This window comes from Solanum verrucosum, unplaced genomic scaffold (genome assembly GCF_900185275.1).
Source record: "Solanum verrucosum unplaced genomic scaffold, falcon-dt-bn FXZP01000210.1, whole genome shotgun sequence".
NCBI classification, from domain to species: domain Eukaryota; kingdom Viridiplantae; phylum Streptophyta; class Magnoliopsida; order Solanales; family Solanaceae; genus Solanum; species Solanum verrucosum.
The window spans coordinates 1,174,676-1,186,821 of NW_026020045.1; the positions used below are offsets into that span (position 1 = coordinate 1,174,676).

The 12,146-nt window shown below is 27.6% G+C and overlaps 1 protein-coding gene and 1 pseudogene across 3 annotated transcripts in view; both read right to left on the reverse strand.

The window, feature by feature from the left end:
* The window catches only part of LOC125821735 (MAP3K epsilon protein kinase 1-like), a 602,763-nt gene that overhangs the window by 320,951 nt on the left and 269,666 nt on the right, over positions 1-12,146 (reverse strand). The window lies entirely within an intron of this gene.
* On the reverse strand, positions 10,725-11,688 carry LOC125821781 (lignin-forming anionic peroxidase-like; annotated as a pseudogene).

Genomic DNA, 12,146 nt, shown 5'->3' on the forward strand with positions numbered 1-12,146 from the left:
AAAATTGAAGGATAAGGTCAATTTTTGAAGTGCAGAATTACAGTTGAACAGTATAAATAATAACGATAAAAATATTTTGTCAAAAAAGCATATGTGATTGAGCAGTAAAATTGTCTTAAGTTATTGAAAATACTTGATTACAATTCCAACTAACTATATTTTTATGAATATTTTTGAAAATCATATATACCTTCTGATAAACATGATCGGTTGTCCCTCAATTTTAACCGATCATGTCTGACAATTTCATGTAAGCGATGAAGGTAAAACCGACAATGCACAATCCATCGATTTGATACCAATTTTTCTTAAAAATTAAACTAACCTTGTCCATTGATTTTTAGCCCTCGATTTTAACCTCTTTTTTCATAGTGTATTTCTTTGAACTATCAACGTAGGAAATTATATATATATATATATATATATATATATATATATATATATATATATATATATATATATATATATATATAAAATTCTAAGAGAATAAATTATACATTACTCCCTCAATCTCTAATTACTTGTCCACTTTTAAATTGACACCCCTATTAAGAAAATAATTATTGACTTATTGAATTTACCATTTTATCCATATTAATCAGAGGCGTATCCAGGATTTTGGAATGATGGGTGCACAGTGCACTATAGTGAAAAGGTGAATCTAATTGGCTTGACACTTAGTTTCGTATCGTTGAAAACAGTTAAAATTTTAAATCTATAGGTCCAAAATTGAAATGATTAATTAATTATAACGCCAAAAATGCTACCAATAATAACTTAGAGAGGTGTTACCTAATTTTAAAAAGAAAAATAGTACAAGATAAACATAAAATTCAAATTTCTAATGTCACTGAGAGGTGCACCCAATCATCATTCCATTATATGATACTTCGATTGTGGGTTCACACACCTATATTTAACAAAAAATTTAAAAATATAACACTACTATATATGATTTCAGGAGGGGAGCATGGGTTCACGTGAACCCGGTGACCCCCTCCTGCATACGCCTCTGATATTAATTACCAAGTGGATGAATTAAGAATTTCAGATTTTCAAGAAGTTGTACCTTTTTCAAAATTAATTAATTGAGGGTATAATAGTGAAATTTTTTGTATCCTTTCTTGAATTGTAAAAATGGACAAGTAAAAAGGAACAAATAAAAAAGAAAATTGGACAAATAATTAGAGATAGAGGAAAGTAGTATACTTCAAATAAAATGAATAGCGAATCCGTACAGCCCAACAACTTAACGCCTTGACTTATTCAATCTTTTCTTCTTTTTTTTTGAATTTTTCATTTAACAAATATCTTTTTTTTAAAATTATATTTGAATTGAAACTGAATTATAATATTTGGAAGATATTTTGTTAGGTCAAAACTAAGCCTGGCAACGGAATCGGGAGGTGCCGGTTCTGGTTTCGGTCTGTCCCGATCTGTTACCGGTTCCGTCTCAGTTCTGGTTAGTCCCGATTTGATCCGGAACGTAGCGGGTCCGGGAGGGGTAACGGGACGGAAACCGGGATTTACCGGTTAGTCCCGGTTCCGATCCTAGTCCGGTCCGGTTTTTTTTATTAAAAAAATCTTAATTAAAAATTTAAAATTATAGCCGTTGAGCAACGGCTTTTGGGCCCCACCAACGGCTCTTTCACCCCCATAACTCCCTTTTTACACCTCCCTACCCCCAAACTTTTTTTAATACCCCAACCTTCTAAAAACTACATTTTTTTTAACTATAAATACCCTCAATCTTTCATTCTTTTCACTCACAACTCACAAAAATATTATCTTCTACTCTCTCTACTCTCTAATCTCTTATTCTCGTTTAAATTACGAATTTGGTCTTTGGAAATTGGAGCTTCAAAATTCAACTTTCAATTTTCGGCTTTCGGTCATACACGTCTACTTTTTTAAGTAGACGTTTGGTACATTCGTTCCAACTCACTTTTCATTTAGTTATTTATTTGGTTGCATTTAATTATTTATTTTGTGAGTAATTAGTCTCTAGTCTCTAATCTCTAGTCTCTAGTCTCTACTTATTTAGTTATTTATTTGTTTAAAACTTTGCATTACATTTTCGTATTATATATAATTTACTCACTTTTTTATATTTGAATACGAATTCCAGTAAAAACAATGTTGACAAGGGTAAAACAACCATAGTTGATTCGATCACTAATTTATGGAGCTCAAAATCTAAGAAAAATAAAAAAATCGGTAGTACTTCTCAATCTAAAACTAAAAAAACTTCTCAATTAAGAATAAATACGGATGATTATACGCATGTTGATGAAACTGTTTTTAATATTGATAGTAATAGTGGATTAGATCCTTATCATGAACATTTACAAAGAAGGTTTGGTTTGATGAGGAATTACCTGAACATGATGAACATGATGATGTTAATACTTATGTTGATAGTTTTGATAATAATGTTGATGAATATGATGATGATGAAACTGACCCACCGTCGGCTACTAGTCCCACTCCCAATCCCTCTTCCCCGGCTCCCGCTCCCTTTCGTTGTCCTGCTCCCGTTCCCCCCGTGCATCCTAGGACTAAGGTAGAATGAGCTAAAAAATCAGTTGTGTGGCAATTTATGACTCAGAATGAAGATAAAACACAAGTTATTTGTAATAAATGTAAACATAGAATGAATCATAAAACTGTAGGAAAACAGGGTGGGACGAGACATTTGAGTAATCATTTAATGTCATGTTGTAAAAATGAATTTTTGCATGCTAAAGCTGTAGCCGAAGCTAAAAAAAATAGTACCACCCTTCCTGAAAATGTAGGAGTAGAGGACTCTAATATGGTCCAAACACAATTAAATCCTTGTAATGTTTCTGGTTCTAGTATACAACGGTCATATAGTAGAGAAAAAAATCTTGAAGAATTAGCTAAAATGATTGTTGTTATGGGTTTTGCCATTTTGTTTTGCTGAAAATCCCAATTTTATTCATTATATTCAAATTGTGTATAATCCACATTTTAAAGGTTTTACTAGAAATACAATTAAAAAGACTATCTTTGATTATCAAGCTCAATATTTTCAATATCTTCGTTGTTTATTTTATTATAATAATTGTAAAATAGATATTACTTCTGATATGGGCCGTAGTGTAAATGGTAATGATTATTTCACTATTAGTGCGTATTAGATTGATGAAAATTGGACTTTGCAAAAAAGAATTTTAGGTTATAAATTTTGTGAAATGAATCAAACCGGTAGTTTTATAGCTCAAACAATTATAGATGTTGTACAAAACTATGAAATTTGTGATAAAATAAGTAGTGTCACATTAGATAATGCTTCTAATAATAGAACTGCTATTGAAATACTAAAACCGTCTCTTTGCCCTATTTATATTGATGGTTTTCATATTAGGTGTGCTGCACACATATATAATTTGATTGTTAGAGATGGTATAACAATGTATAATGATGGTTGCATAAAAGTTGAAACTGCATGTCATTTTATTTTTAAATGTCAAGTTAAGTCTAGACGTAGAGATTTTGAAAATCGTTGTCATGAATTTAATCTTCCACCTAGAAAAATTCCAAAATCAGTGTGTACTAGATGAAATTCTTTATATGAAATGCTTGAAGTCGCTTATGAATATAGGAAACCTTTACAAATGATTTGGAATGCTCATAATTCAAATATGACATATAGACTTGATGATAATGATTGGAATGACATAAAAGAACTTACAGAATTCTTAAAAGTTTTTTATTTAACTATAAAAAAAATATTTGCACTTTATTATCCAACTATTTGCTCTGTTTTACCTAATATTTGTGTTATTTCTAGTAAATTTTATAAATTCAAAAATAAACCAAGATTTGAAGAATCTGTTAAGAAAATGATTGAAAAATTTTAAAAATATTTTATTCCTATTCCTCAAATTTATTTGACCGCTTGTTTGTTAAACCCACATTACAAAGATGAAGGTGCATCACGAATGGTTGATAAAATATATTTTAATTTGGGTATTGATAGTGAAGAAGATGAAACACCTAGTTGTCAAGATGTTAAAGATAGTATAAAAATTGAAACTAGAAAATTGTATGACTTATATATAATAATGAATGTAGTACGTAATGAAGAGCCTCAAAGTTCTAGGAGTACATATAATAATGAAGATGATATTGATGATATGATAGATTCTTATATTAAACTTTCTCATAATGATAGAAATGATTTTGATGCATATATTAATCAAAATACAGAAGCTACTACTATTGATCTTCTAGAATGGTGGAGCAATCGCGGCAAGAGATTTCCAAAACTTCAACCGGTTGCTCGAGATGTGTTAGCTATTCAAGCATCTTCAGTAGCTTCGGAAGGCGCTTTTAGTGCAGCAAGATTTCAAATTGGAGAGCATAGATATTCATTAGCAGCAGATAGCTTGGAGATATCGGTACTATTTAGAGATTGGATTAATGGCGAGAGAAGGAGTTATGGTCGTCCACCTTTACCGACCAAATTTGAAAATGACGTTGATGAAATAATGCAAGATTTTAGTGACGACGACATTGATGCAATGGAGGAACTAGCTAATCAACCAATTCCATATGTTACTAGAGAAATGTTAAATGATTTAAAAAAAGATTTCTTGGGTAGCATGAACTATTAAATGTCTATTAGTATGAGTATAATAATTCGAGGTCTAATTCAAACAGAAACCTTCCTAGAAGGTGGCTGTGTAGATTAGATTTTTTAATACTCTACTAATATTTTGTAATTCAACTTGTAGTCTTGTACTATTTAATTAATATTAATAAAAGTATAGGCTATTCACCTTAATTTTTTATTATTATTGTCTTGAATTTAAATTTTTAAACTTTTAAAGTGTGAAATTTAAACTATTATAGTTTTATAGTTTTAAAGTTTGAATTTAAATTTTAAAGTTTGAATTTAATTATTTAAATTTTCAAACTTTTAAAGGGTGAAATTTAAACTTTTATAGTTTTAAAGTTTGAATTTTAAATTTTCAAATTTTTAAAGGGTGAAATTTAAACTTTTATAGTTTTAAAGTTTGAATTTAACTTTTCAAACTTTTAAGTGTGAAATTTAAACTTTTATAGTTTTATAATTTTAAAGTTTGAATTTAAATTTTCAAAAGTTTTAAGTGTGAAATTTAAACTTGTATAGTTTTATAGTTTTAAAGTTTGAATTTAAATTTTCAAACTTTTAAAGTGTAAAATTTAAACTTTTATACTTTTAAAGTTTGAAAGTTTGTATTTAAAACTTTAAAAGTATAAATTTTTAACTTTAAAATTATAAAAGTTTTAATATTTTTTGAGTAATGTTCCTAATTTTTTAATTTTAATAATTTTTTTTTAAAATATAGCCGTTGGGACCCGGTTTTCGGTCCGATCGGGTCCCGGTCCATTACCGATTTGGGACAGGTCTTGATATTTTTTCCCGGAATTACCGGTTCTGGTACGGTTCTGGCCCGTTGTGGCCGGTTCCGTTCCGATTCCGGTCCGTTCTGATCCGATAGTCCCGATTCCGGTCCCGTTGCCACGCTTAGTCAAACAAGTCCCCCCCCACCCCCGCTTCAAATAAGCATCTTTGACGGAATGCCAGCTATAAAGGTTCGACTTTGAAATGGTTGACATCAATTATAAAAATATATGACTATGAACAGAAGTGGAATAATAGAAAACTAAAGTAAAATTTGAGTAAGACATTTACAAAGTGTGTATTGTTATATATATACTAGTTACAGAAGCCCGTGCTAGCATGGGCCCAACATATATTGTTATTTTTTATTTTAATTTATGTGACATTAATAAAATTTTAACGGTCAAACAATTTTTTTTGTATGTTCTTTAAATTTTAAGTTGTTGATTATTGTGGTTAATAATACTTTATATGTAATTTTTAATATTCTCTTTGTCCCAATTTATGTGTCATTGATAGAATTTCGAAAGTCAAGCAAATTTTGTATATGTCTTTTAGATTTTGAAGTTATTTAATTATTATGAGTTATAGTACATTTTACGTATATGTTACTTTTTCTATCCCAAACTATGTGACATTAGTAGAATTTTGAGAGTTGATCAAATTTTTTGTATGTCCTTTAAATTTTGAAGTTGCTAATTATTGTGTGATTTGTAGTACGTTTCATGTTATTTCAAATAATATATGTTATTTCCTCTATCCTAGTTTATATGGCACTAATAGATTTTGAGTTTCAACCAAATTTTATAGATGTCTTTATAATATTTTAGGGTTTAATTACCTTTTTTTGATTTTTAATCCATTAATATGTTTTCTTCACAATTATCAGTAGAGCTACCTTTCAGTGTTGATGGTTTAGCAACATACCCTTAAAAGAACAGACCAACGAAAGCTTCCTCTTATTGCTTATTGTGCGTATTATTAAGTAAAAAATATTCTAATTAATTATACTAAAGATCCACTAATTGAATGTTGAGAGAAATTAATTAATGTGAGAAAAGTACTGAAAGAAAGACTTAATCCTACTCCATCCGTCCAATAATTATTGTCTAATATACTATTTTGGAATGTCCTACAATACTTGTCCACTTTATGAAATCAATGGATAGTTTACCCCTTATCATTAATTATAGTCATTTTTCAATTATATTTTTTAATACATTATATTTATTATATTTAAAGAATGATATAGTAATATTACTCTTTTATTTATAATTTCTTAAAAAATGTATAAAGTCAATACTGGAGAAATATTATTGGAGAGAGAATAGTTGATATCAGTTACCAAAGCAATACAACTAAGTAGTAATAAGTGGGGCCCATGTTTTCAGAAAGCTGTGCAAATTATTTGTAGTTTTAAGGGGACAAATTAGTCCAATAGATACAAAAAATGAAATGCATCTGCACTACTCATTTAACTAACCAATTGAATTACATTTTTCATGTGAAATTACAAAAGTAACATCTGAGGATTTTTTTGTCAATTCCCACAAACGGGAAGCTCCTCACATTCACTCTTATTAATAGTAGTAATATAATAATTTTCAAAGTTAAATTAGATTGTATTAGTTTGATATTTTAAACAAAAAATTTAAATATGCAAAATCTATACAAAAAGTACTATAAACTGTAATTTTTTTGCATATGAATATGATGAAAAAACACATTGTAAAATATTAGTTAAAATTCTTATAGTTTGACTCTAAAAAGGAAATCATAACAATTAAAAGTGTATAGAGAGAGTAATAAATAGGTAATTAAATTTCAAGAAGTTTAAAATAAAAGGTTGAAAAAAAGAATAAGATAGACAACATATATTAAAAATTGAAAACATATAAATAATAAATGGGCCCAAATGAACACTTGTCATGTGGTAAGTAGTAGATATTTCCACTTATTATATATAGTAATATTGTTTGCTATTATTGTTATAGGCAAACACTAACTTAGGGAAATAAAATATAGCATGAACAATTAATTCTAAAAATAAAATAAAATAGTAAGTTACATATTTGACCAATCAACTTTATATATATATATATATATATATACCGAAATTATATACATATTTAATATATATCATCTATTATTATATGAAAAATATATATTTATTAGTTATTATTTTGATAAACGACTATGTATAGTTATTTTTCTAACAAAAAAAATAATGTGATTGTTATAATGAAATATTAATTATAGCAAGGGATCAATAACGAAACTAGTGAGATTTCAGCCAAAATCGATAACTTAAACAAATTAAAATTCTAAAATTTAACTTTAAATTATGACTCAGCCTTTAATTATATATATATATATATATATATATATGATTGTGTTGACAAAGATTGTGGTTAGATTTCTATTATTGTTCCTTGCTCATTAATCATTATAGTCATATATATACATCATCTTGTCTTTGACAAATCCCTTTCTATTTTGGGAAAATTTCAATCATTAATTTATAATCGTGTTCTGGCAGACATATAGAAGGAACAATTATTATGAATTGAAACGTCATAAGTCAAAGGTCAACTGCATTATTAAAATATGTATTTTAATTGAAGATTTATTTTTAGTTGGATAAAGTTTAATAAACTGAGAAAAAAGATATAAAATTATATTAATTTATTTTTTATTATAATGTGGATTTTACATTATAATTTCGAATATTATTTTTTATCAGATTAATATCTATCTAGAGATCTTTCTATAATTCTCTAATTAAATACTGTCATAGGTACTAGGAAGCTCGAATTAAATATTATATTAGTAATAAATACTGGCATGCATAAATGTCATTTTCAACAACATATATTTAGGCATTATATTAGTTGAAAGTCAAAGTCAGCAAGCTATATCCAATTACATAATAGAATTAAAATCGAAATTTTATAAATTAAAACAACATTTAGGGGTGTACAAAATTGAATCGAAAATCGAATCAAACCGCAAATCGAGAAAAAAACCCGACTAGTGATTGGTTTGACTTGGTTTGGTATTGAAAAAAAAACTCGACTATATTAGGGTTGGTTTGGTTTTAACTAAAAAAAACCAACCCGAGACCAAACCAACCCGACATTATATATAATTTTAAAATTTTATTTTATACATAAAAATATATACTTTGATATAATTTTTAAATATTTCTTATACTTTTTCATAGTTTTTATCATTTAATATATTATTTCAAGTTTGAAACTTAGAATACTGAATGGTTCAATAATGAAATGTCAAATTTGTCTAAGATTATAGTCCACAAATGTTGATGATTATAATAAAATTTAAATCAAAATCAAATTAATACTAATGCAAAAAGAAAATCAATTCAACACTAAAAATGACAATAACATTGAATATTTGTTCTTTGGTTTTACATTGGTTTAGACAATTCAAACACATATTCTAATTTTAATTTCCTTTAATATTTAGCCATTTAACTAATACTTATTAAACCTATTTTAGCATGATTTAGTACTTTTAAATTATGATCATTTTCGTTATGACTTGTTAATTTGCAATATTTATTTTACGTGATTTCATTATTATTGTTTTTTTGTTGGATATTTTAGTGTCATTACCCATATAATAATTTGTGTTATTTTCTTAAGAAACACCTTAAAAAGTTGTATTTTGGCAGGACTAAAGAAATATTTGAAGTACAAGTAAATTATATGTTTGTATGAATACTTTACCAGAAAAACTCGAAAAACCTAAAAAAATCCAAAAATATCCGAGGTTGATTCATTTGGTTTGGTTTATAAATTTAAAAATCTGAAACAAATAATTTGGTTTGATATTTGAAAATCCGAACTAACCCGGCCATGTACATCCCTAAGTCAACATCTAATACTTTATTCAAAAGAATTCACATTATTGTCAACAACATCTCTTGCCACAGTTTTGGCTACTAGGAGTAGAGGTGTGAAATCGAACAGATCAATAAATCAAATTGAAAAAAATCTTGTTAGATTTATGGGTTCTTAATGGTTTTATTAAAAAAAATTGGATTATCGATTCGATTGTGATTTTTAGTATTGGGTTATGGGATAAATTGATAATCCATTTAGACAATAGTATTTTACTACTTTACCCTTTATAATATTAAATATTAATAATTTAACATAGTTAATTAACCATTATATCAATGCTCTAGTACACTACAATCTACCTAACTAAATATTATCTTTCTTGTTTCACCATATCAAAACATTTAAACTAATTTTCTTGTTTCACTATATCACACCAAATTATTAGAGAAGTGAGAAGTCATATATTTATTTTATGAACATTATTTTATTGGGTAAATAAAAAATTGAACAGTTAACAACCGAAAATTGATAAAAATATATAATTGATTTAATGTATTTAAAAATTGGAAACCGATAAACCGAACCTATAATGCATACCTGAATTTTTTGTACTTTTTTACTAATCTAATTCCTTTAAAAAGATTTATTGTGTTTTTTTCATCATCTTGGAATGCATTTGCATAGAGACTTTTTGCCCTTAATCACAGTTATTATAATATGTTTACTTTGTTAAATTACTCAATCACGATAAATTGAGTTAATTAATGTGGAGTAAATGTTCACATTCCAAAAATACTTCAAAGGAATGAGGATTATTCAAACATTATAAGGGATTCAAAGTTTTTCTTTTCTATCCGATGTGGGATCATTCTCATCAGCACTCTCTTCACACCCAAATTCAAATATAATTTACTCAGAATTTTACTGTCTAGTTTGGAGCGTGTCGGGCATTTAAGGACCGGGAGTATATTCATATATAACCTTGCATGGTCCGAGCGCACATCGAACCCACACACTAGGTTTGACTCTAATACCATATCAAGTTTGACGTTAGACCTTACCCCTCAAAAACTAACTCAAAGAGCAAGAGAATTTTTGGAATAGTAATTGATGTTACGTTTGGAAATAAATATATACATAACATAACTCATGAAATTTAATTATTTCTCAATTATTGTTTGATATAATGATGGGTAATTTTTTCTCTTTCATTATTCCATGAATTAATATGGAGGTCGTTGTATTTTCAGTATTGAGGCTATTCTAGCTTAATCATTGAAACGAATTAGCTACAATGTGATACATTGGACATTGGTCAAAACTTTAATATCTCAGAACATAACAAAGTGTTTATTTCATTCTTGATTAAATACATTCAATAGGAAAATAATCAAATGAATAAATAGACTTGGAAACAATACATGTAATTGGCTTTCGAAATATTAGTTTATGGAGCCACAAACAGTTCCTATGATCCCATTTTAGCCCGTTAACGGACTAATATCTCCCATTCTAACCATGGCAGCAGCGAAATCAGAGGCAAATGTGCGAGGGCTATTGTTATATTCTAAAACAATATCATTTGTAGATCCGCTACCCAAAAGGACTTGATCTGATTGAAGAAGACCTTTTTTTTGCCTCAAGTTCTTGAAGTAGTTGTTATCCAATTGATTTGGTGTAACCAAATCAAGTGGAGCTAGGTTACCATTTTGGTCTTCTTGAGGACAACGACGTCTTCTAGTGCTAGCAAATCCAACATCGATGTCTGTTCCATTGCTGTAAATTCTATCATGGAAAAGAAAGCATTGTGCTTGACTTATTGAATGTGATCCTAAAATCACAAAATAGAAATCATGATTAGACAATACAAGTATTATGATCGATAAAATTCTATGTTCAATAGTTTGATCAAATTTTACCTGATAAAACAACCATATTCCTTGTGCTAAGGCCTTTTTTGGCAAAGCCAGAAATAAGTCTATCAAGAGGATCAAAAGGACCGAGAAGATCAGGTTCTGTAAGAGTATGATTTGCAGTGGTTGAATCTCTTCTTCCAAGTTTTACTATCCATGAATGGACCTTCAACCTGATTGCTATTTACATAATGTTGAAAATTTCAATTATTAATTTATAATCGTTGGCTGACATAAGAAAGTAAAAGGAACAATTATTATGAATTGAAATGTCAAAGGTCAACTGCATTATTAAAATATGTAATTTAGTTGAAGATTTATTTTTAGTTGGACAAAGTTTAATAAACTGAGAAGGATAAAAGTCATTTTAATTTATTTTTATTATAATTTCAGATATTATTATTTATCAGATTAATATCTATCTAGAGATCTTATTATAATTCTCTAATTAATTTAATAAAGAACGTTTGTACTACGTACTAGGAAGCTTCATGAATTAAATATTATATTAATAAATAATGGCATGCATAAATGTCATTTTCAACAACATATATTTAGGTATTATATTAGTTGAACGTCAAAGTCAGCAAGCTATATACAATTACATAATAGAATTAAAATCGAAATTTTATAAATTAAAACAGCATCTAATACTTTATTCAAAAGAATTCACATTATTGTCAACATCTCCTGCCACAGTTTTGGCTAACAGGAGTAGGGGCTGTGAAAAAATCGAACCGATCAATAAATCAAATTGAAAATATTTTATTAGATTTATAGGTTTTTAATGGTTTTACAAAAAAAAATAATTATTGGGTTATCGGTTTGATTTTGATTTTTAGTATTGGGTTATTGGATAAATCGATAACCCATTAAGACAATAGTATTTTACTACTTTACCCTTCATAAATATTAAATATTAATAATTTAACATAATTAATTAAACATTAT